Below are 24,594 nucleotides of genomic sequence, written 5' to 3' on the forward strand. Positions count from 1 at the left end.
TTGTGTATCATGGTTTTTTGTTTATTTCTGTTCAGAAATTAAAAATAAACCAAAAAAATACATAAATACAATGAAAAGAGCGAATGGGGACAAAAAACAAGATGCTTTTGGGGTAACAGAGAAATCAATAAGAAACCCGAAGAGGAGATAAGAGGGTTTATTATTTATAATAATAAAGAGGGTTTATTTATTACATTATGCTGATGCATAATTATCTAAAATGCAAGATGGAACAAAAGTGCGTCAAAAGCGGGTAGGGAGAGAAGACCCCGGTGAGAGTGGGAACAGAGGAAGGCGGCGCTGTGGCCGCGCTCTCCACGGGCCATCAGGGGGCGCCGTCAGCCAGGACAACCTGGCTGCTCCAGGTGGGACTGTCTTAGAGGATGCTCCCAACCTTGGAAAACTACACTAAGCTATAAACCACTGGAAATTCTTTCAGAGCCAGGCGATTGAGAGGAAAATAACAAAAACAAACAAGACCAGTTATCTGCCATCTGCTTCTGTATTTGCTTGTCCAGATCAGAAAGGGCAGGGATAAAGCGTCACTTCGGGCCCAGAAGGAAGGAGCGCCAGGAGGGAAAGCGGGAGGAATGTCTTCCAGGAGCCCCTGCTGCTCTGACCCCCGGGCCATCCTCTAGCAGCACCCAGCCTGCTGAAGCCCCTCGCAGCCAGGCTGCGGGGCAGGAGCTTGAAGTGGAAAGGGATCTGGGGCGAGGGCAGGGCTGAGAGGCCTGGAGCAGTGACCTCAAGGATAAGTATGTTTCACGGATGTGCTAAAGCTAGCTCTTCATATCTCTGAGAAATGAGAATAAACACGGGATGTATTTCACAGGTGGCTGAAAAAGTAGGAAGCCAAAGGTCTCACCCAGTATCACACTTAACCCAGACAAATATTACTGGTGTAACCGTTTTACTGGTCTGGGTTTTTTTTTTTTTTTTTTCCCCATTAGACTCTACAGATTCACAATTAAAAAAAAGAAAAAAAGGCAGAAAGTATTGCTTTAAGGTACATTTCACAAAAAGATCTGCCGAATATCGGAGCCTGGACAACACAAGCGAGCCAATCTATTCCGAAGCAACTTTGTGTGGCCCTCCTCCCCCAAACCTGCTCGCAGGCAGAATCTTTCCAAGACCCTTGACCTGTATGACATTACATTACAAACCAGGAGCCTCGTGGAGTCTCACTGGCTGTTCTGATGACCTGGACGAGGGTAGGCAGCGTTCTCAACCCCAAGTGTCAGTCAGCAGTGAGGCCTCCGGCATCCACAAGAGAAGCCAAAGAGGAAAGCAAGAGAAAAGAAGGCTGAGGGTTCGTGCAGAGAAGAGAGAAGAAAGGGAGCAGAAAAATGAACACATAAAATAGACAGAAAGGGCAAAAGCTGGTTTCGTAGTTGAGACTATACAGGGTGTCTCCCGTGTCATCAGGTGATGTCCCGGGGACTGACTCCTCTCCCCTCTTCCTACAGTGAAACAGGAGTAGTAATTCATCTGTGCAATTTTAACAATTTTGGCTTAACATGTATATGACATGACTACATGTAAGACATACGGTTTTTTGTTTGTCTTTTGGCCATGCTGTGTGGCTTGTGGGATCTTAGTTCCTCTATCAGGGATCAAACTAGAGCCCTCAGCAGTGAAAGCGCAGAGTCCTGACCACTGGACCGCCAAGAAATCCCCTAGAAATACTGTTTTTACATCAGACACCGGTGTTTAGGAGCTGGCCCAGAGCAGGTGATGGGCTTTCAGAATTCAGGGGGGCAGCTTTGCTGTGAGACAGGGTTGGGGGCACACACTGCCGGGTGCCTGCTAGGTGTTAGTGGGAAAGACCCTGCCTGCCAACGCAGGAGACCTAAGAGACGTAGGTTCAATCTCTGCGTTGGGACGATTCTGACGGAGGGCATGGCAACCCACTCCAGTATTTCTGCCTAGAGAATTCCATGGACAGAGGAGCCTGGTGGGCTATGGCCCATAGGGTCGCAGAGTTCGACATGACTGGAACAACCGATCATGAACATCAGTAAGATATGCATTGTTATCTCTGCTCCATAAATGACAGAACACATCTAGCAAAGATAAGTGACTTGCTCAAGGCCTCAAAACCAGTAAGTGGCAGAGCCAGAACCTAATCGCAGGTGCCCTGAAATGACAGCTGCCTGCCTCTCCCTGAGAAGCCGAGAGCAGCTCCTCCAGCCAGCAGCACACCGAACACGTGGGACTCTTCGATGCAAGAGACAGCGCTTCGAAAGCCCATTCATTCATTCGAAACAGAGCTCCTAACTGCCAGCAAATCTAGAGGACCGCTGCAAACACCAGTGCCATGAAGGACACAGGCTCCGGCACCCCAGTCTCAGAAAGCGGGCTGTAAAGCGGGGTGAGGGAGTGGAGTAGTGAATATACCCGAGAGATAACACGCCATCAGACAGCAACAATGACAACCCAAAACAAGACGGAGACAGGACAGTGGGGCAACTGTCCTAATTCAGACTGAGTGGTTAGGAAAGGCTCAGAACTCAGACAAGAACCAGCCATGCAAATTGCGAGTGGCAGAACATTCCAGAAGAGAGTCACAAATGCCCTCAGGAAGAATCAGGCTCAGAGTGCAACAAAGGGCAGACCTGTCTGGCTGGAGCAGAACAAGGGATGAGGTTAGATGAATACACAGAGGGGCTGTGTTGGTCCCGAGGCTAGGTAAACAGAGTCTGTGTTTTATTCTGATTGGAAAGGATCCGAGGTTTTTTAAACAGGGAAGTGCCGAGCTCTGCCCAGTGTCTGGGGGAGGCTCCTCTGGCTGCTCAAGAACTGGAGGGAGGCCACCCTGAAAGCAGGGAGGCCACGACTGGCACCCAGAAGACAGATGATGGTCCAGACATGGTCTAGGGCAGGGGCGGGTGGAACTGAAGAGACAGTGACAGATCTGTGATCTCTTCGGGAGCTGTATGGTACAGGACTTGCTGATGGACTGGAGGGGGGAACATGAGAAAGGAGAGCAGCAGAGAGGCCTTCAAGGTTATCAGCTTAAGAAGCAGGGTGGATGGTGGTACCATCCATTCATTTTCCTCAGATGAGTAAAGACTGCGAGAGTTCGTTGTTATTTTTTAATGGGAAAGGGATAAAATAAAGAGATCTGTTTTAGCAACTTAAAGTTTGAGATGTTGTTCAGTTGCTCAGTCGTGCCCGACTCTTTGCGGCCCCATGGACTGCAGCATGCCAGGCTTCCCCGTCCTTCCCCATCTTCCTGAGTTTGTTCAAACTAATGTCCATTGAGTCGGTGACGCCATCCAATTATCTCATCCTCTGTTGCCTCCTTCTCCTCCAGCCCTCAATCCTTCCCAAAATTAGGGTCTTTTCCAATGAGTCCACTCTTCGCATCAGGTGGCCAAAGTATAGGAGCTTCACCATCGTTCCTTCCAATGAATATTGGGGGTTGATTTCCTTTAGGATTGACTGGTTTGAACTGCTTACTGTCCAAGGGACTCTCAAGAGTCTTCTCCAGCACCACAGTTTGAAAGCATCAATTCTCTGGCACTCAGCCTTCTTTATGGTCCAACTCTCAATGGAGAAAGGAATGGCAAACCACTTCAGTATTCTTGTCTTGAGAACCCCATGAACAGTATGAAAGAGCAAAAAGCTTGAGATATCTGTAAGACATTCAGATGGAGCTACGAGGGAGGCAGGGAGTACACAAATTCAGAGATGAAACAACCAAACTGAAGATGCAAATTTACAAGACACATATAAACCTAATGTGTTTCTTCTAATTAGAAGAAAATACAGGGTAGTTTCTTAGTGACCTGAGGATAGGAAAGGGTTTCTTAAGGTATCAGAAATATAGGATTTCTGCTGAATAAAGGACACTATGAACAAAGTTTACAGATGGGTCAGGCCAGGAGATGACAGCTGCATCGTTAATAACTAACTCAAGATGGCTCAGACAGTAAAGAATTTGCCTGCAATGTGGGAGACCCATTCGATCCCTGGGTCAAGAAGATTCCCTGGAGAAGGGAATGGCTACGCACTCCAGTATTCTCGCATGGAGAATTCCACGGACAGAGGAGCCTGGCAGGTTATAGTCCCTGGGGTCACAAAGAGTCAGACAGGACCAAGTACTTTCAGGATTAAAACCTAGAACCTATGAGGAACTTGACTGGAAAAATAGGAAAAGGATATGATCAGGTCATTCATAGGGGCTGCCCTGGTAGCTCATGGTAAAAAATCCGCTGCAATGCAGGAGACCCTGGTTCAATTCCTGGGTCAGGAAAATCCCCTGGAGAAGGGATAGGTTACCCACTTCAGTATTCTTGGGCTTCCCTGGTGGCTCAGACAGTAAAGAATCTGCCTGCAATGCAGGAGACCTGGGTTTGATCCTTGGGTTGGGAAGATCTCCTGGAGGAGGGAATGGCAACCCATTCCAGTATTCTTGCCTGGAGAATCCCATGGACAGAGGAGCCAGCAGGCTACAGTCCCTGGGGTCTCAGAGAGTCAGACACGACTGAGCAACTAACACTTTCACTTAAAGGGTTAAAACCTGGAACCTATGAGGAACTTCACTGGAAACATGGGAAAAGGATATGACCAGGTCATTCATAAAAGGGAAATCCCTTTATATATCCCTGTAGTATGCACAGAGATCCTCATCCTCACTTAACAATCAGAGGAACAAGAATTAAAATAACAGGGGACACCCCTGGTGGTCTGATGGCTAAGACTTGCGCTCCCAGTACAAGGGGCTCAATCCCTGTTCAGGGAACTAGATCCTATGTACTGCAACCAAGACCCCTGTGCAGCCAAATACACAAATAACTTAAAAAAACAAAACCAAACAAAATAACATGCTACATCCATCAACTGACAAAAGTCTGACAATCAGATCTTGAGTGTTGCACTTTGTGGTGGGAGTAGAAAGGGAGCGGCCATGCTTAGCCGTTTAACTTCATGCTTCCTGAAGTTAAGTGTGAGTGAACTCAGGGAACTAACAGGCTTGTTGGTATTTAGCTGGAGAAACTCTTGTTCAAGCTCCTAAGACACACATGAGGTCTTTCATCAGAGCACTGTTTGTAGTGTAGGAAGCTGGAAAACAAGCTAAGCATCCATCTCTAGGGGGAAACAGAGAAATAAAACAAGGTAGATGCTAGTGATAAAATACAGTAAAGGAGCCAAATGCAATACAAATCCAACAACATGGAGAAAACTTAAAAACATAGTTTTAAGTGAAAAGAGGGTCAAAATGAGAAATGTGATACAGTATTATTTAAGATAAATTTACAAAAAACATCACACAAGGATACAAACATATTCAAGGGTAAATATTAAAGGCATCAGGGAAGAAATTAACAGGAATAGGGGACCGGACCAGGAGATGACGGTAAATGACAACCATGACAATAATAACCCCAGAGGGATCCTACAATGTCAACACAATGTAGTATGATAAATTTAGCTCCGCATTTGAGATCTAAAAGAAAAAAGTAACAAGTTCCACAGGGCAAAAGCGATGTTCCTTCTGTTCCAGCTGCCTTTCCCAATCTGCCTGACATTTTGCCGGTTGACTCATCAGACTTAACAGGCGAGGAAGGGAGCTGAGAGGGAGGGAGGCGGGCAGGGCACCAGGGCACAATGTAAATGGAGCCCCCGCGGTGTCCTGCACCCACCTTTATCACCACGGCGCTCGTCACACTGCTGAAATTACATGCATCCATGAGCATCTTCCCACCCCGGGAGTCCGATCACATTCATCCCTGTAAACCCAGGACTCAGCACAGTGCCTGGAGCGAAGAATACACTCAACTCGGACTGGCTTACCGGTTTGCTGCTTGGTAGACTGCATGAAAAATAAATAAATATTAGAACTCAACTGAGCTTCCCTGACTGTGATAATGTAGCTAAATGAATGCTCAATGATTATCACTGGCGATGGCTACACGTCCTTCCCGGCATCACTTATTCTAGCATCAAAAGGAATGTCCATTTGGATGGCAGACACGTGAACAAACCTATCACAGAATTCAAGTCAAAGAGATGCTAGAGCAACACCAGAAATGCAAATGATAAAAGTTCATTTTAAGTGTGTGTGTGTGGGGGATGGGCGATGCAGCACAAGTCAGATCATTCCCACTCTCAGGGGGTCAGGTAGTATCAACCTCTGAAATTACCGTTTGACACTATGTGAGCAAAATGTGAAAACTCTTCTTACTCATTTTAAATTAATTTTTAAATAAACTTGATTATGGTATAATTTACATACATATATCTTATATTTACATACAATAAAATAAATCCATTTTATTTCTTTTTTTTGGCTGCACCACGTGGCTTGGGGGATCTTAGCTCCCCAACCACGGACCGCACCCAGGCGAAGGCAGGGAAAGCTCCGAGCACTAACCACTGGATGGCGAAGGAATTCCCAAAATGCTTCCATTTAAAACGAACAGTTTGAGGAGTAATATTAAAAAGGTTTACTTAGAAAATTTTTAACACACAGAGAGTAGAATAGTCTCATAAACGTGATTTACCCAACACTCAGCTTCAACAGTTTTTAATGCATGACCAGTCCTGTCTCATCTCTACTCCTGCCCACAGCCCTTAGTGGATTATTTTGAAGCAAAGCCCAGACTTTATTTCTCTGCATATGTAAATACTTCAATTGTGACTGTTCAGTCACTAAGTCATGTCTGACTTTTTGTGACCCCCTGGACTGCAACACGCCAAGCTCCTCTGTCCTCTACTGTCTCCCTGAGTTTGCTCAAATTCACGTCCGTTGACTCGGTGAAGCTGTCCAACCATCTTGTCCTCTGCTGCGCCCTTCTCCTTTTGCCTTCAGTACTTATCTCTAAAGGATATTCATTTAAAATGTATCCATAATATCATTTCCACACTGAAAACAATTAACAATAACTTCTTAACAGCATAAATTAATCTGTACCCGCATTTTCCAGATTGTCTCACATGTTTTCCTTCATTATGCTTGGCAGAATCAGCACCATAATCATTATTGGTTCAATCACTTAAGTCTCTGTTTATCTACAGGTGTCCCCTCCATCCTTTCTTCCCCTCATTACCGTTTATTTGTTGAAGAAACGGGTTTGTCCTATAAAACACCTGCAGTTTGGAATTTGCTGACTATAGCCCTAAAAACAATTGCCCACGTTTCTGTCCCGTGTAGTCCCTATAAAACTGCAGTAAGATCTAGAGGTTTAAACAAGTTCTGGTTAAGAGCCAGCAGGGCAACATTACAGGTGGTATCACAGGCCTCTGTGAGGAGACGTATCATGTTCCAGGTGCTCTTTGTCTCACTTTTTGAAAAACATAATCTTTACCTCCACCAGCTGAAAAAAAAAAAGCATTTATGACCGTTTATAAGATTCATTTCATCTAGAAAAGTGTAACAAAGTATAGGACGTCAACCCCCATTTAACAGACTGATTCTGGGCTGTGGCGTCCCTAAGGAAGGAAAAGTAGGCTTTGAGTCACCATCTCCAACACTGAAGACGGTCCCACCCAGTGTATCCATGAATCACTTGAAGCCATACACCGGGCGCACACTGCCGTGCCCACCTTCTGCGCATGTCTCAGCTCCCCGAGGCCGGGGGCGGGGTGGGGGGGGGGCAGTCTTGGGCCCCTCCTCCATCCCAACACAGACAGCTCTGCACACAGGCAGCCCCCAGGCGAGGGTGACCGCCGCGCACTTCTCCAAGCAAAGGCCCTTCTCTACCCCTGGTGAGGTCCAGCCTCTTTCATTAGCACTTCACAGAGTCAGCAACATCCACAATTTACCAACCAGAAAACAGAGGCACAGAGAAGAAATGTAAAGAGTGAATCAGTGGGAGGGTCCAGCAAGAACTCAGTGATCACTGGTCGTTCAGGGAAACCTGCTGAGTTGTGTGTGTTTCTGCTTTAATGCCTCCTCCTTCCCTCCAGGGAGATGCATGACTCTGAACAATCCGAGTCTGTGAGGGAAGGACAGCCGTGGACGCTGTCTAGACAAGGAACCAGAGGGCCCGGTACAGTGACCTTCCTGCTCTCTTCGTCAGGACAAGTCCCTGCTTGACAAGATGTGTGTGTGTGTGTGTGTGTGTGTGTGTGTGTGTGTGTGTGTGTGTGTGTGTGTGGTGTCTGACTCTCTGTGACCCCATAGACAGTAGCCTGTCAGGCTCCTCGTGTGTGTGTGTGTGTGTGTGTGTGTGTGTGTGTGGTGTCTGACTCTCTGTGACCCCATAGACAGTAGCCTGTCAGGCTCCTCTGTCCGTGGGATTTTACAGGCAAGAATACTGAAATGGATTGCCATTTTCTTCTCCAGAAGATCCTCTCGACCCAGGGATCAAACCCACATCTCTTGCATCTCCTGCACCTCCTGCACTGGCAGGGAGATTCTTTACCACTAGCACCACCTGACATGAACTAAGTTATCACAAAAGAGAATATGAATCAGTTCATTAATTAGGCAATTAACATTACCCATGAAGACTTCCCTGGTGGTCCAGTGGATAAGAATCCGCCTGCCAATGCAGGGGACGTGGGTTCCATCCCTGGTCCAGGAAGATCCTACGTGCCACGGAGCAACCAAGCCCCTGACCTGCAACTACTGAGCCCAATCTCTAGAGCCCATGAGCCTCAACTACTGAAGCCTGTGTGCCTAGAGCCTGTGCTCTGCAACAAGAGAAGCCACCGCAGTGAGAAGCCTGTCCATCACAATGAGAGAAAGCCCTCGCAGCAACGAAGACCCGGTGCAACAAAAAATAAGTAAAACTAATTAATTAGCTAATTAATTTAAAAAATGATAAAGAAAGAACCCACGAAATTTGGGCTGGGGGAGAGGCAAGCAGTTATACACTCCAGCCTCCCCACAGTACAGTGGCGAGGCCTGCCTTCAGGGAGCCCTGCAGAGGAAGTCGGGGTCCCTGGCAGGAGGACCGGGGTCTCTCTCTCCCCACTCTGAGAAAGCCCTCGGCCACCAGCAGCACGACGCGACACCAGTAGCTCCAGGGCCTTGTGCTGCCCGTCACCTCCTACTCGCCTCCGGGCCTGGCTGGCTCTTTACTGCCTCCAGAAACAAAGGTTCGAGTATGATGCTTCTTGTGCCAGTACCTGCTGTCTCCTAACCCAAGCTGCAGCAGCACAGGCCTCTGCTGACAGACAGCGTAACCTTCAACACAAAAGGATCGCGCGCTCCCTCATCCCGGCCCCCACCTCTGGACCAGAGCAGATTAAATTAAGAATTCTCAAAATTCCCAAAGGTGTCACACACATTTAAAGTTGCCGGGTCAAAGATTCATTCTGGCGGCAGACAACCACAAAGGATTTCAGTGTTACATACAGTGGAAGCGATTGTAAGAAATTCTAAATATGGACAGACCAGTAATTTAAATTTCTTTTTCTAATGGCGAATGCTTTTCTTCTCAGTTCAATATCTGATTCGAAGTCAGGCTCCAATTAAGGAAAGCGAGACCCAGTTTTCTGGTTCCACTGGGATTTACTTGGTCAGGGATTACCTGTCGGTTGGTCGCGAGTGTGTTTCCAGCTAAAGTGTACTGCTGGGAGCCTTGTCAGTGACTAACTGATGTGTTTCAGGAGAAGGAAACACCCTGATTACTAGCAGTCAAGGGCAAAGTCAAGCCCAAACAAGGAACTCTCCCTCCTGGTCTGGTGCTTTCCCCAGGCAGGCCATGGCCACTTGTCTCGAACGGGCCAGCTGGGTGAAGCTGGCAAATCAACCTGCCTAGGTTTTGATTTCCTGTCTTTCAGCAGCTTTACTCCCCATCCCCACAGCCAAAAGTTTACTCCCCGAAACTCCAATGATAAAGAGGGACACCAGGAAAAACACAGTGCTTCTTCCTCAGCTGGACTTCTGGGGTCTATCTGAGACAGGGTGGGACCTGGGACCCTTTCGCTGCAGTGCCAGCACCCGGACACACCTCTCCTCCAGCAACAAAATATAAAGAAACTGTATGGGACGAAAAATTAGCATGTGCATGCCCAGTTGGGGCAAATTCTGGACAAGATACAGAGACCAAAGAACCCAACTGCCACTTCTGAAGTTGTTGTTCAGTTGCTCGGTCGTGTCTGACTCTTTGCGACCCCATGGACTGCAGCACACCAGGCTCCCCTGTCCTTCACTATCTCCCAGAGTTTGCTCAAACTCATGTCCACTGAGTTGGTGATGCTATCTAACCATCTCATCCTCTCCTGCCCCCTTCTTCTTTGCCTTCAATCTTTCCTACCATCAGGGTCTTTTCCAATGGGTTGGCTCTTCGCACTGGGTGGCCAAAAGTACTGGAGCTTCACCTACAGCATCAGTCGCTTCTGAAGCACCAGGAGCAAAAGCAGGGTACTATGCCCTCTGCATAGAGCACCACCTAAGGGCTGGGCCAAACACGTAAGCCGCCCTTCTGGCCAGACCCCTGGACACATCCCTACCCTCACCCCAAAAAAGGAACAAACTCGTCCCCCTCGGGGAGTAACAAGCACTGGAACCTGTCACTTGTTCTCATGCCCTCGTGCTGCAGCAGGGGCCCCAACAAAGCAAAACCTTGCCTGAATTTCTTGTCTAGCCTCTGATCAATTTCTATTGACTGGGGAAGGCCAGGAACCTTGGTCAATAACACATCTGTGACAACTGGAGTGGCGACATTCCTGAGACCAGAGGAAGCAGCCAGGACAAGCCAGTGTTCTGGGATGGCAGGGCAGGAAGAAAAATGAACATGGGTCCCCAGCTGCTGAATCAACTCACTTTGGAGTTACCCTGCCTCTAGACTCTGTTATCTGAAACAGTGCCTGGGTGTTTAAGTCACTGAGTTGGCTTTTGTTTTCCTTGAAGGTGAAAGCATTCCACCCGATAACACTTATTGACCTAAAAGGTTTGCCACAGCATGAGCTGTGTGCAGCAATGAAAGGCAGAACTGGATCTCTGTAATTAACACAAACACACAAGGAAGCAAAACAAAATACCCTCTGTCCTTGTCATTAAAACAAGAGAGAGGCTTTGGGACAGGTCAAGAGCAAGGTTACCAGGAAAAATACAGTAAGTGAATCCACATGTTTAGCAATTCAATACACAAACTTGGACCAGGAAACTGCCCTGTAGGAACTGACTGTGCTTCATTTCAGAAATACTCATTAGAAGACAACTTTAAACACAGTATTTATATGGATGACAATCCTCTGAGGTAGTCACACTATTTCCATTTTATAAATAAGAAAACTAAAGTGCAGAGAAGTTAAGTAACTGGCCCAAAGTGACCCCGCAACACGCAGTTTTCTCCACCTGGAACTCCCTTGTTTGCCCCTCCCTAACTCCTAAGTATCTTTCAGGTTCCAACTTGAAGCAACATCACTTCCTTAGAAAAAGGTGTCTTTGATGTGTCTGGACAAGGTTCAAAGCTCCCGTTACACTCCACTGCATGCAATGCTCTACTGAAGCCCTGTGTACCCTCATGATTATTTAAATATTTGTCTTCCTCAAATGTACAGGATGTACATGCCCTGAGGACAGGTCGGTCCTGTGCACTGCCACACAGCATTGCCAAAGCTGAGCAGAGGGACTTTCCTGGTGATCCAGTAGTTAAGACTCTGCGCTCCCAATGCTGAGGGCCTGGGTTCGATCCCTGGTCAGGGAACTAGACCCCGCATAGCACAGTGAAGACCCAGCATGCCGCAGCTAAGGCCTGGCTCAGCCAAATAAACAAATCTTTTTTAAAAAGCTGAGCAAAATGCCTTGTCCTTAAAAGGCTCACAGTCTGACAGAGAGACTGCAGATGAACAGTTCTTTACAACTCAATGTGAGAGGCAGAGAGATGTGCGCACGGGGCCCGGCAGAAGCCCAAGAGAGTTGGGGCAGGGGGAGGGTTCATGGAAGAGAATGCCGGAAACCAAGCTCTGAAAGATAAGGAAATTAGGAGAAAAGGAATACAGAAGAAGGGTGTTCTAAGCAGCTCGAGCATAAGATCTACGTTTAGAGAAGGACGAGGCCATGGAATTTTAGGGGAACTGCCCCACAAGCTCACTATGTCTGGAGTCTGAGATCAGACAATGATTGAAGGAAGCCTGAAAGACAGGAAGATTCAGTTCTACATCCAGAGATAGCAATCCGCTGTGTTGGTCCCTAAAATAATCCAGTAACAATGGATATAAGGACGCACACCAAGCATCTCAGATTTATAATGTCATTTCATCTTCCAACTGCCCTTAGGATCAATATGCCCACCAGGAGGGAAGATCACACACGCTAGCAAATGGCAAAGCCAGGCTCTGACTTGCAGTTGTGTTAGAGGACCCCAAAGCCCGTGCTCTTAGCCACAATCTAATCTTTATCTAGCTTACTATGCACTGATATGATCTTACATAGTTGTAGGTAATTCAAATAATTATCATGATCCAACTAGGAAAGCTGGCTATTTAAGAAATCCCGTATCTTTGTCATTAAGCAAATCATAAACACAAACATCTCATACATTGAGATTGGTTAAAATAAAGGATTCAAAATACTAATTAAGTATTAAGTACTAAGTAACTAGTATTCACTAGACTTTTTAAGATGATGATTAAATGAGAATTATTCAAAGACAGAAAATGCAGTATCCTGACAACTGACATTCCAACTCTGCCTCAAAATTTGTTACCTCTAAAATCATCAAAAATTATGCAAAGCAAATCCAAGACTGCCTCAGTCTAAGTCTCCTCATCAAAACTCACCTTCCTGGGGACTTCCCTGGTGGTCCAGCGGTTGGGACTCCATGCTTGCCATGCAGGGCCCAGGTTCCATCCCTGGTTGGAGAATCAGATCCCACATGCCATCACTAAAGATCTCATGCCCCGCAACTAAGACCCCGTGCAGCTAGATAAATAAACAACAAAAAACAAACATCAAAAATAAAACTAACCTTCCTAGGGAGAATTAAAATTACTAATTAAACAATTCAGTTATTGAGAATGGGTGGAAAGGAAAGACAGTGGCTAAGGCAGAGGAAAGGGGATACAACATACAAAATATCTTTTCCCTACTGTCATTTGCATAGTAAATTGAAATAATCACTGAATGTGTTCACAAGGCAAGACATAACACTCTACGTGCCAATTCCAGTTAAAACATGAGCAGAAATTTTTCCCAGTTAGGTAAAGTCTTGGTTCAAAGAACTCACGTGTTTTGGAAGCCCGTTATCAGCAAAAATGCAAACATACTAAGTCACAGTTGACGGGCTATTAATAAATCATTACCACAAACTGCTGGGACATCGCTGCTGTTTTAAAATGTTTCATAATATATAGTAAGAATTCACAGACTGAAAATAATTATCATGGTTACACCAGATTAAACATTTATTAGTGCCAGGAGTTTTTAGAACAAGCGATCACTTCCTTCCTTTTTTTGTTGTTGTTTCAACATTTATTTACTTATTTGGCTGTGCTGGGTCTTAGCTGTGGCATACGGGATCTCTTCTTTAGTTGCAGCATGCGGGATCCTTAGCTGTGGCATGTGGGATCTAGTTCCCTGACCAGGGATGGAACCTGGGCCCCCGGTGCTGGGACCACAGCGTCAGCCACTGGGCCACCAAGGAAGTCCCTCATGTCATTCTTATGATCACAATTTCCGATGAGCTGACTAAGGCACAGAGAGTTTAGATCAACTGCTCAGGGTCACCTGGGAAGGAAGTAACAGAGCCAGGATGCACACATAGGTCTGTCTGGTGCTGGCGTTCATGCTCCTTCCACCAAGCAGCATCGTCTTTTCTGGGCTGAAAGGCAGGTTATCTGGTTTACTCACCAACCAACCCTATCACTGAAAGAGACCTGCAGGGACAGTAAAGGACTGTCCTGAGGTCCTCTGGCCCAGATCTCCTACCCTGAGGTGAGCACAGTCTATAATCATTTTGACTCATACCAGATACTCTCTTTCTGAGACTACTAAAAAATGTCCCCATAACTAAATTCAAACTAGACAAAACAAGAATGACACATGTAAATGCCTGTCGCTATGCACAGAGCTGTGGGTGCATCACGTTTTGGTGGGAGACAGGACAAGAGGCGCCTCAAACACTTCCTGTGCATTACTTGCAATCAGCGAGCAGAAGATAACAGGCTTACATGCGTTCCATTTCACCACCATCATCTCTGCCGCCTCCTGCCTTTCAGCAGGGCATTAAAGGACGTTAGTGAAAAAAAAAAAAAAGCAGACACAGACAATAAACAAATGAGCCTGGCGATGTTCCAATAAAGTTTTATATGTAGACTCAAAGATTTGAATTTCATATCATTTTCACATGCCATGAAATATTATTGTTCTTCTGATTTTTTTCCAGCTACTTAAAAAACAACAGCTTTGGGCTATAGAAGAACAGGTAGTGGACCAGAGGGCATCAGCTGAACCTGCATTAAACCAACGTAGAGAAAGTCAGAAGAGATCAAAGGAAAAGTAGTGAGCCACAGAGCAAGGCTACAGCCTTTCACTCTCTTTTTTTGTAAAATTATTTAGTTAGTTATTTTTGGCTGTGCTGGGTCTTCACTGATGCACGGGCTCTCTCTAGTTGCGGCGAGTGGGGGCTGCTCTGATGGCAGTGCAAGGGCGTCTCACTTCGGGGGCTTCTCTTGTGGAGCACGGGCTCTAGGCGTGGGTAACTTCAGTAGTCGTGGCGCCCACGCTCAGCTGCTCCGCAGCATGTGGAATCCTCCAGGACCAGGGATCGAAGCCATGTCCCCTGCGCGGGCAGGCGGATTCTCAACCACTGTGACCATCAGGGGAGTCCTGCAGCCTTTTTCTTGACTCAGTGCTGGAGCCACTGATTCGGGAGGCCTTCATGGACCCTCCTCCACTCCCACTTGGGGGAAGTGTCCCAGTTTTCAGTTCTCACTGAACTTGGGCCTCTCTCTATCCTAACACTTACCATAATACATCCAGTCAATCATCTGTGCATGTTTCTGTCTCTTTTTACATCTATATTCCTAGCCGACCCCATGGACAGAGGAGCCTGGCAGGCTATAGTCTACAGGGTCCCAAGAGGGGGGCACAACTTAGGGACTAAACCAGCCAACACAGATGCTCAAAAAAAAAAAAAAAAAAAAAAACCTAGAGGGAAGGGTGAGAAGGAAAATAAAAGATGAATAAGCTCAGAAATTCTTATTTTCATATAAACACAGACACCAGCACAAGGTCTTGCCAGCGCGTCCGTGACACACACCTAAGGAGTTAAGTCAGCAACTTACCTACTTTTCGCATCTGTTAACAATCTCTGTTGTTTATGGCCCATAAATATACACCAGCCCCTCCATCTATTCTTTATATTCATGCCTCCCCTCAAGCCAGGCATCTGACTAACTTGTTTAGACGAATCTGGATGAAAAAGGTCCAAGCATCAATTTAAAATGACCGCTAAGTCTCCAGAAAGGCTTGGGGTGCCCTGGGGGTCTGAAGAACACAGATGAAAAAATTACTGTCCCTGGAACACTAGCCCCCAAGACGAATGATGGCTTCAGATGGTTTAAAGAAAACCTGAGAAGCCACAATTACCAGATGCAATATGAACATTAACACGGGAAAGTCTACCGCGTGATTATCACAAAAAGCATAAAAGAGAGATAAACAGCTTCAATCACGCATAGTTGGACGGATGGCCTTGTGCTGGGTCATTAACTTTCTCTGTGCTGTGGGTTCCTCTGGCAGCCCAGAGAAGCCAGCAGCTCCTTTCTCAGAACAATGGTTTTGAATACATAAAACCGTCTGCATAGTTTGAAAAGGAAGCGGGTTATCGTAATTAGCCCACACGACCTCTCCCTGACACTTCCTGTCTCCTTTCCCTGCTTCATTTTTTCTGCTGGCGTTTGTCACTACCTAACACACGGCACGTATCTGACTTGTGTTCTCTCATCTGGTAGATGTCTTCCCAGCTACAGCCTTGTTTCCATGAGGGCAGGGGAGTTAACCTACTTTGTTAACCACTTTATTTTCAAAACGTACAAAATGGCTGGGATATAACAGAGGCCCAAGAGAAATATGTCAAATTTGTAAACAAACCTCGTCTCCTAGGAGCTATATTCTAAGAGGAATCGGAGGCAGTTCTAGGATCTGTCATCCTTAAGCAAGAAAACATGCAATGTCGTGTGTCCACACGTGCTCAGTCGCGTCCAATTCTTTTGGACCCAAGGACTGCAGCCCAGCAGGCTCCTCTGGCCATGGGATTTCCCAGGCAAGAATACTGGAGTGGATTGCTATTTCCTTCTCCAGGGCATCTTCCCAACCCAGGGATCGAACCTGAGTCTCCTGCTTGGCAGGCAGGTTCCTTCCTGCTGAGCCACCAGGGAAGCCCTAGCACACACAACACTTCATATTTACTCATACCTTCTTAGCAGCACTGGAAACCTTTTATACATGCAACCTCATGCATCTACAATAAACTTAATAGCTGAGGGCAAAGAAAGGATGTGCGGTGGAGAAGTCAAAGGCTCCCACGTTAGTCAGTGAACAAAATCCAGGGGTCAGGTCTCCTGCTGACCCACTCTGCCTACACTCTAACCTCGTCCTCTGAAGCTTCTGCTGCCTGGCCTTCAGTCACTTTCCGGCTGAAGTGTATTAACACCTAACTGCACAGTGACGATAAGAGACAACTCATTCACAACAGCCACACTCCTTTGCAACAAGGTTCTAGATTTCCAACTTCTTGCCAAGGCAACTCTTAAAGAGAGGAAATGTTTTGTTGCTAATTCATCTTATTCACTGTAAATTACAAGGTTAACAGGAATGTACACCCTCAGCCGTGACAGGCTACCTACATGGTCTGTCTCTCAAAGTCCTAAAAGAAAGGAAGCTCAGAGCCCAGACAGCTCCAAGCTTCAGAGAAATGCAATAACTTCCACCAACTGCAACACCTTCGCTCTGCAGTGTGCTAATGAATTAGAAAAGCCAACCAGAAACCCGAAAAAGAAAGGTGGGGTGGGAAGAGGAGGTTGACAAGGTCAGGTAATAGGACAGAAACCGTGTCCTTGGATGTTTCACAACCGCAGGGCAGTCAGCACCTCACAGGAAGGCAGTCCGGGCTCTTCTTGGGTGGCCAGGCAAACATCAGCCCGCTCCCCGCCCCCAGCTGGCCCCAAAACAGAGTGGAGGAAATACGCTTGTATCAGGAGGGTTCTGAGACACTCAAACCCGTCTGCTTAAAATATAACCTTCTAAATCTCCTTAAACATCAGAATTATCCAGGTATGTGCATCTTCCTATGTTCAGAGAAAGGAAACAGGAAGAAATAGGGTTTTTTTGTGGGTTTGTTTTTGGTATGTGGTTTTTTTTTTTTTTGAGGGGGTTGTTTTTATTAATGATATTTCAAGTACCAGGAAACCAGCAACAGCTGGTCATCGACGACAGAAAGTTCCATGGTAATGACGTGTATTAAGAGGATTCCAAGTTGAAAAAGAGAGTGAGAGAGACATTTTTCACATAGGCTGGACTCCAGCTCAGTGAGAAAATACTAACCTAGACCAACCATTCTAACCACTGCTGACCTCTTGTATTGTTCTGGCTCTGATCCTTAGAGATAAACTCTTCTTTTGAACTGGCCCAGTAAAAACTGTAATACAGTTTTGTAACCACTCATAGTGCTCTTGCTTTATAATCACACTTCAAGAGAAAGCCCTGAAAACAGTGATGAATAAAGCCCACGAGCACAGAAAATTCATTTTCAACCTTTTCTTTCAAAGCAAAGGTCTTCAGTGTCATTCCAACTTTACAACATCAGTGAGGTACCAGTAAGCTTTTTTAGAATATGCTGTAGAGGTAATTACATAACTGAATAAAAAAAGAAGTGAAAAACCCTAAAAACACAAATTATTTACATTCATCTAATTTCACTGATTGTTAAAGTGAAAACTGGAAATAAACTAAATATTCATTTACTGGGATTAGTTAAATAAACGGTTTTGTCAATTTCGTGGAATACTACAGAGCCATGAAAAAGAATGAGAAAGACCTCCAAGTACAGAAACAGAAAAATCTCCAGGACACCTTTGTCACAGGAAAAGGACAAGCTAAACAACTCACCGTGATTCTGCTTATGTAAAACATTTAAATGAGTCTGTACAAATACTGTACTTAAATACTCAGGACAGTTTGTCAAGGGACAGGAAGAGAAGCGAGGGAGTTTGGGGAAAATTTTCACGTCATTCACATGCTATTGTGTATTTTTAAAAAATCTTAGTATGGAAAAAGGGCTAGATGATTCAATGAATCAAAGGGAAGAAAAACAAAGATGAAAACCTATTAATGTCAGAGCAAGAGTGTGATCATTGGACAGTCTTCTGTCTGCCACACCTCAAAACAGTTTTTAGTTCAGCTACTGTATTGACAGAAACAAGATGAATCATGAACATTAAGAACAAGATTTCTGAAGCGGTAAGCCTACACTATGATCAAAGTACACAAGTCATCGTCTCTAAAAGAACTGAGAGTTTAAAACGTACACTTCTTACATCTTCCTGTCAAGTCAGACGAGCTGCATTTTCTTTTCTGGTTGTTCTGTAAAACAGCCGTACTTCCACTGCAAGTACTTGTCCCCTGATACTGAAACCTGACTAGCCTTGATGGCAAGTTCCAACAGCATACCTGAAAATAAACAACGGCACTGCAACTTAAAAGGTGCTTTGCTAGGACTTCCCTGGTGGTCCAGCGGTTAAGACGCTGAGGCTCATCCATGCTGCACCGTGGAGCAGTACTTCAGTCCTTTTTTTTAAGGTGCTTATCATGCTTTATTGAGACCACGCTACTTGAATATACTCTGCAGGTATCTTTGATATCACATTCTTTATGCAGTATACAGGCTCTTTCTTTTCTTGTATCTGAGTCATTCCATCAGTTGATTCCTGAAGGAAGTGATGTTCCCTTTTTCCCTTTTCTGGCTGTGCCACACAGCATGTGCGAGCTGAGTTCTCCAACCAGGGTCTGAACCTGTACCCTCTGCATTACAAAGTACAGACTCTAAACCGCTGGGCCACCAGGGAAGTCCCTTCATTCCTTTTTAAGGCCAAGTAATACTGCACCGTATGGACCACAAATTGTTTATCCATTCGTTTGTCGATGGACATTCAAGTTGTTCCCAGTTTTGAATCAGTATGACTAAATCTGATGAACACATAGGCACCAGAAGCTTTTGACTCCTTTCATTTTCTACTTCAGCACTGCCATCTACTCTCAGCTCACCACCAGTCCTATTCTTATATTGGCCCTATGTGTAATGGGAAAAGTGATCGCTTATTCTACGAACATACATTAAAGACCTACTGTTTCCAGGGACTGTTCAGGCACCAGGGACACAGTAAGGAGCAAGACAGAATAATCCCTCCTCTGCAAAATTCACAATCTTTTTTGAGGGGAGAGGTTGCAGAAGGAGAAAGGTATAAGTGTAAAAAAGATAACTTCAGATAGGATATATAATAGAAAAAGTTAAAAGTAACATATTCAGAAAGCGGCTGGAAGCCCGTATGTCTAGTTCAGATCTGGCAGCCAGGGAAGACCTACCTGAGCTGAGACCTGAATGACACCAAGGAGACGGCCACGTGACTATCTGAGATCAAGGCATCCCAGGCAGAGAGCACTGCAAGCGCAAAATCCCTAAAGACAGACTGACCCTCTCCTTGGCAAGGACTCACAGAAAGGCCAACGTGATAGAAATGCAGTGAACAAGGGTAAGAGGGGAAGCTGGAGAGGCTCGCAGCGGCCAAGCCAAATAACCTGTACAGGCCAAGAAGTCTGGGTTTCACTGGAGGGTATTAGCAGGGAAGAAAAATAATCAGGTGTGCATTCTATTTTTATTTTATTTTATTTTTAAACTTTACAATATTGTATTAGTTTTGCCAAATATCGAAATGAATCCGCCACAGGTATACCTGTGTTCCCCATCCTGCACCCTCCTCCCTCCCCCCAGGTGTGCATTTTAAAAACATCACCCTGGCTGCATGGAGAACTGTTAAGAGAAAGAGGAGAAGCAGATCAGTTAGATGGCTACTGCACGAAACAGGTGGTGGGGATGGCTTGGACAACATGGAAAGCAGAGAAAACAGGATGATGGTGATGGTGTCAAGATATCTTAAAAGTAGATAAGTAGCTCTTGCTAATGGATTAGATGTAGCAGGAAGAAAAAAAGAAGAATCTAGGATAATTGCTAGGTGTGTGGCTTGGGCAACCAGGTGGACGACAGGACCATACACTGAGATGGGGAAACCTGCAGGAAGGGGTTTAGACTCGCGTGGAGAATCAGGAGTTCTAGTCTAGTCTAGTCTACAGATCTGCAAGATGCTTTCTTTGCTTTCCCTGTGGTCCAAACATTGCCACCAGAGGGAAGCTGTGATACCAGTTAAACGTCCAAATGCAGATGTCAAATAGGCACTCAGACATACAAGTTTGAAGTTACGGGACGTCAGGGCTGGATATACTCTTAGTGAAGAATGGATTCGTGAAACTGAGAATGGGATTATACAACTGTGCTTCTGAAAGCAGCAGACACCTACCCCAGAGCCCCAGGACCACACCCAGTGAACAGGACTCCAAGAACAATTTTACTGGGGTCTGGGGGTGAGTGGATAGGGAGGGATGAATTTAATATTCGAACACACACATATAAAGTCTAAAGTGCTGGATTTACACAGTTTTGCAAGATTAAACATAAGATTTCAAGGGCATTTTGTGTTTGCAGCAGGCAGTTTCTGAACTATATTACAAGACACCCAGTGATACATCTGCATGGATTTCTTGGAGTATTTCAGGAAAAAGGTTGGAGAAGTACCAGAATATACAACAGTTAATCAGCAAAAACATATCACATGGACTAGACCTCTGGGCCTACAGCTACGGGGCTTACAAGACAGAGCAGCACAGCTGCTAAGGATGTGGACTTCAGAGTCAAACAGACCTAGGCTCAGATGCCATCTCTGCTGCTCGTTAGCTGCGGACGCACAGGGTCACTGTAAAGGTTAAATGACAGAATACTGCAATGTGCACTTATGCTCAGCCCCTGGTTAAACACCAACCCCAATATTTCCTCTCTACAGGGTCTCAGTGTATAATGAGCTCTACAAGACATAAATTTATAGGAGCATAATAATAAAAGTTACATATGAAAAATTCTCAATGTGGCTGGTAGGACTGGTCAGGAAAGCACGGAGATTGAGCTGAAGAAGACTGATACAGGAACTTCACACACCGCTGGTGGAAATGCAAAATGGTGCAGCCAATATGGAAAACAGGATGGAGACTGCTAAAAAAATTACAACTAGAGCTACCATATGATCCAGCAATTCTATTTCTGTGTATTTATCCAAAGAATATGAAAACACTAATTTGAAAAGAAACCTGTACTCCCGTGTCCACTGCAGGACTATTTATTACAGCCAACGTATGGGCACAACCTAAGTGCCCGTCAACAGATGAATGGATAAGGAAGATGTGGCGAATGTAACACACACACACACTTATGGCTCCATACACACAATGCAGCATTATTTAGCCATAAGAAAAATGAAATCTTGCCATTTGCAACACCAGACATGAACCTGGAGGGAATTATGCTAACTGAAATAAGTCAGATAGAAAGACAAAAACCATATGATTTTACTCACATATAAACAGCAATGTAAAATACAAAAGACAGTATAAAAATATAAACATTTTTATAAAGTATAAAAAACATACAAAATAAGTGAGCAAACCAAATCAAACAAAAACAGATATGTAGATACAGAGAACAAAGCAGTGGTTACGAGGGGCAGGCGGGGGGGCGGGTGGAGGGAAGGGTGAAATCGGTAAAGCTGGTCAGCTGTATGGTGTCAAACGGAAACCACATTTTTGGCAGTGAGCACGCTATAGTGTGCACAGAAGTAGAAATACACATGTTGTACACGATGTAACTTACATAAAGTTATAAACCAACATTACCTCAATTAAAAAAGAGTTTTTTGGACTTCCTTGGTGGTCCAGTGGGTAAAACTCTGTGGTCCCAGTGCAGGGGGCCGGGGTTCGATCCCTGGTCAGAGAACTAGATCCTGCATGCCACAGCTAATGAGTTCACGTGCTGCACCTGAGGCCTGGCACGGCCAAACAAATAGTAAAATATATATATATTTTAAAAATACAGGAAGACCAGAAGGCTTTTAGCTTTTTTTTTTAAACCTAAGGGGAAATAAAGAAAGGAAAGAAGGTAAAACCAGTGTGGAGAGTTCAAGAACCACCACTGAGAACTGACTGAGAATTCTTGCCTGTCAGCACTTTTTTAAAAAAACTTCTTTTGAGATATAACTTATATGCTATATAATTCACCCACTTAGGTGTACAACTCAATTGTTGTTAGTGCATTCACAGAGCTGTACAACAATCACCACAATCCATTCTAGAACATTCTCATCATCCTCAAAAACACTATACTCATTATCATCAGCAGTCACTCCCCACTTTCTTTCAACTTCACAAGCTCTGGGCAACCACTGATCTTCCTTCTGTTTCTATGGACTTTCCTATTCCAGACATTTTATACAAATAGACTCATACAGCGTGTGAGTCTTCTTTCCCTTAGCATAATATCTTCAAAGTTCACCTATGCAACAGTATGGGTCAGTACTTCATACTCCTTTATTGCTGAATAATATTCTACACCACATTTTACTCATCTACCCATCAGCAGGTAGGATGGACAGGTAGGTTATTTCTACTTTTTAGCTATCATGAGTAACACTGCTATGAATCTTCATGTATAAGTTTTTGTAAGAACATGTGTTTTCATTTCGTTTAGGCATATATTTAGGAGTAAACACTTGGGGAAGAAAATGGCAACCCACTCCAGTATTCTTGCCTGGGAAGTCAAATGGACAGAGGAGCCTGGCAGGCTATACAGTCCATGGGGTCGCAAAGAGTCGGACATGACTGAGTGACTCAGCACCAATACCAACTAAGAGTAGCACTGCTGGGTCCTATGGTTAAACTGTGTTTAATCTTTTGAGGAACTGCCAGACTTTTAGAGTCAATACAGCTAGCTCCAAGTATTCAAATAACAGTAACTTATACCAGATTAACACCTTGGGGCACCTGAAGTTACTGCCACTTCTCGTACTTTCAAATTGTTTCATGATTTTTAAGTTGGTAGTAAAGAATCATTAACTTTGCCAACAAAGGCCTGTCTAGTCAAAGCTAGTTTTCCAGTAGTCATGTATGGATGTGAGAGTTGGACTATAAAGAAAGCTGAGAGCCAAAGAACTGATGCTTTTGAACTGTGGTGTTGGAGAAGACTCTTGAGAGTCCCTTGAACAGCAAGGAGATCCAACCAATCCATCCTAAAGGAAATCAGTTCTGAATATTCACTGCAAGGACTGATATCGAAACTCCAATACTTTGGCCACCTGATGCGAAGAACTGACTCACTGGAAAAGACCCTGATGCTGGAAAGGATTGAAGGCAGGAGCGGAAGGGGATGACAGAGGATGAGATGGTTGGATGGCATCACCAACTCGATGGACATGAGTTTGAGCAAGTTTTGGGAGTTGGTGATGGACAGGGAGGCCTGGCGTGCTGCAGTCTGTGGGACTGCAAAAAGTCGGATACAACTAAGCAACTAAGCAACAGATTCATAAAGAATCTGTAGGAAAAAATAAAACATGTAGGAGATAGCAGATTAGATAGCAAGCTGGAAAAAGAGAACACTAAACCTTTATTTGCTCCTTGAAAACACTGAAAAGCTTCATGGGACAAACTAGATGCGAAAGCCAAAATTACAGTTATTTCTGAGAAATGAGAAAGAGGTGCTTAACGTCAACCAAGTGCATCTATGTATGAGGATGAGAATGTACGAACGGGAAAGCTATTGACTGAGAGACATTTTTTGCCAACTCTTGCATCCTCTTGAAGTCATGTTGGAAAAGACTTTCTTCTGCGTCTTCCGTCCTCTCACCGTCCAACATTAAATAAAACATTCTGTTGCTCAGCCGTGTCAGCCAAGTAACTTTGGTTCATGTTCCAAAACAGGCTCACCGCCAAACAGTCAGAAAGTGTGTGTTTTTGATAAACATCACAGTTGCCTGAGGCAAGATCATCTTACAAGACTGTCCTAGAGCTCCGTGATCCAATGTGGTTGCTGAGCATTTAAAATGTAGCTAGTTCAACTAAGAAATGATATTTAAACTTTCTATTTAACTTAGATGAATTTTAAATTTAATAACTGAAGCAGTGGAAGTTCTTTTTTATTGATCATATTTACTTTAGATATAATGGGTTAAATAAGACACATTATTACAGTTAATTTCATCTGTTTCTTTTTCCTTTTCTCATGTGGCTATTGTAAAATTTTAAAGTATGCATGTCTCTGTGAATATACTAAAAACCAGTACACTTTAAATAAAGTGAATTTTACAGTATGTAAATCACATCTCGATAAAGTTTTTTTTTAATACATGTGCAGCTCACACTGAATTTCTATTTGACAGTTTCTCCATTGATGAAGGTACCATGAGTCAGTTAAATAATGAGAAAGAACAAAGAGAAAATCACACGTACTTCCCTGTTTGTATAATACCCTTTGTGATAGACCTATTTACAAAACAAGGCCAGTAAAATCTGAAAGCTAGTAACAGAGAAAAGAGAATCAT

At 44.6% G+C, this 24,594-nt stretch overlaps 1 protein-coding gene across 2 annotated transcripts in view; it reads right to left on the reverse strand.

Moving 5' to 3' along the window:
* PACS1 (phosphofurin acidic cluster sorting protein 1) overlaps positions 1-24,594 on the reverse strand; it is a 149,759-nt gene that overhangs the window by 89,437 nt on the left and 35,728 nt on the right. Inside the window, exons 1-2 of one of the 2 annotated variants that reach the window (XM_027532785.1) lie at positions 12,873-12,876; positions 12,685-12,756 (exon numbers count right to left, since the gene is read on the reverse strand). The exons of the other annotated variant lie outside the window; for it this stretch is intronic. The gene's annotated coding sequence lies outside the window, so the exon portion shown is untranslated. Of the gene's footprint in view, positions 1-12,684; positions 12,757-12,872; positions 12,877-24,594 lie in introns of those variants that run through there. 2 annotated transcript variants of the gene reach the window in all.

The sequence above is a fragment of the Bos indicus x Bos taurus genome, chromosome 29 (assembly GCF_003369695.1).
Source record: "Bos indicus x Bos taurus breed Angus x Brahman F1 hybrid chromosome 29, Bos_hybrid_MaternalHap_v2.0, whole genome shotgun sequence".
NCBI classification, from domain to species: Eukaryota; Metazoa; Chordata; class Mammalia; order Artiodactyla; family Bovidae; genus Bos; species Bos indicus x Bos taurus.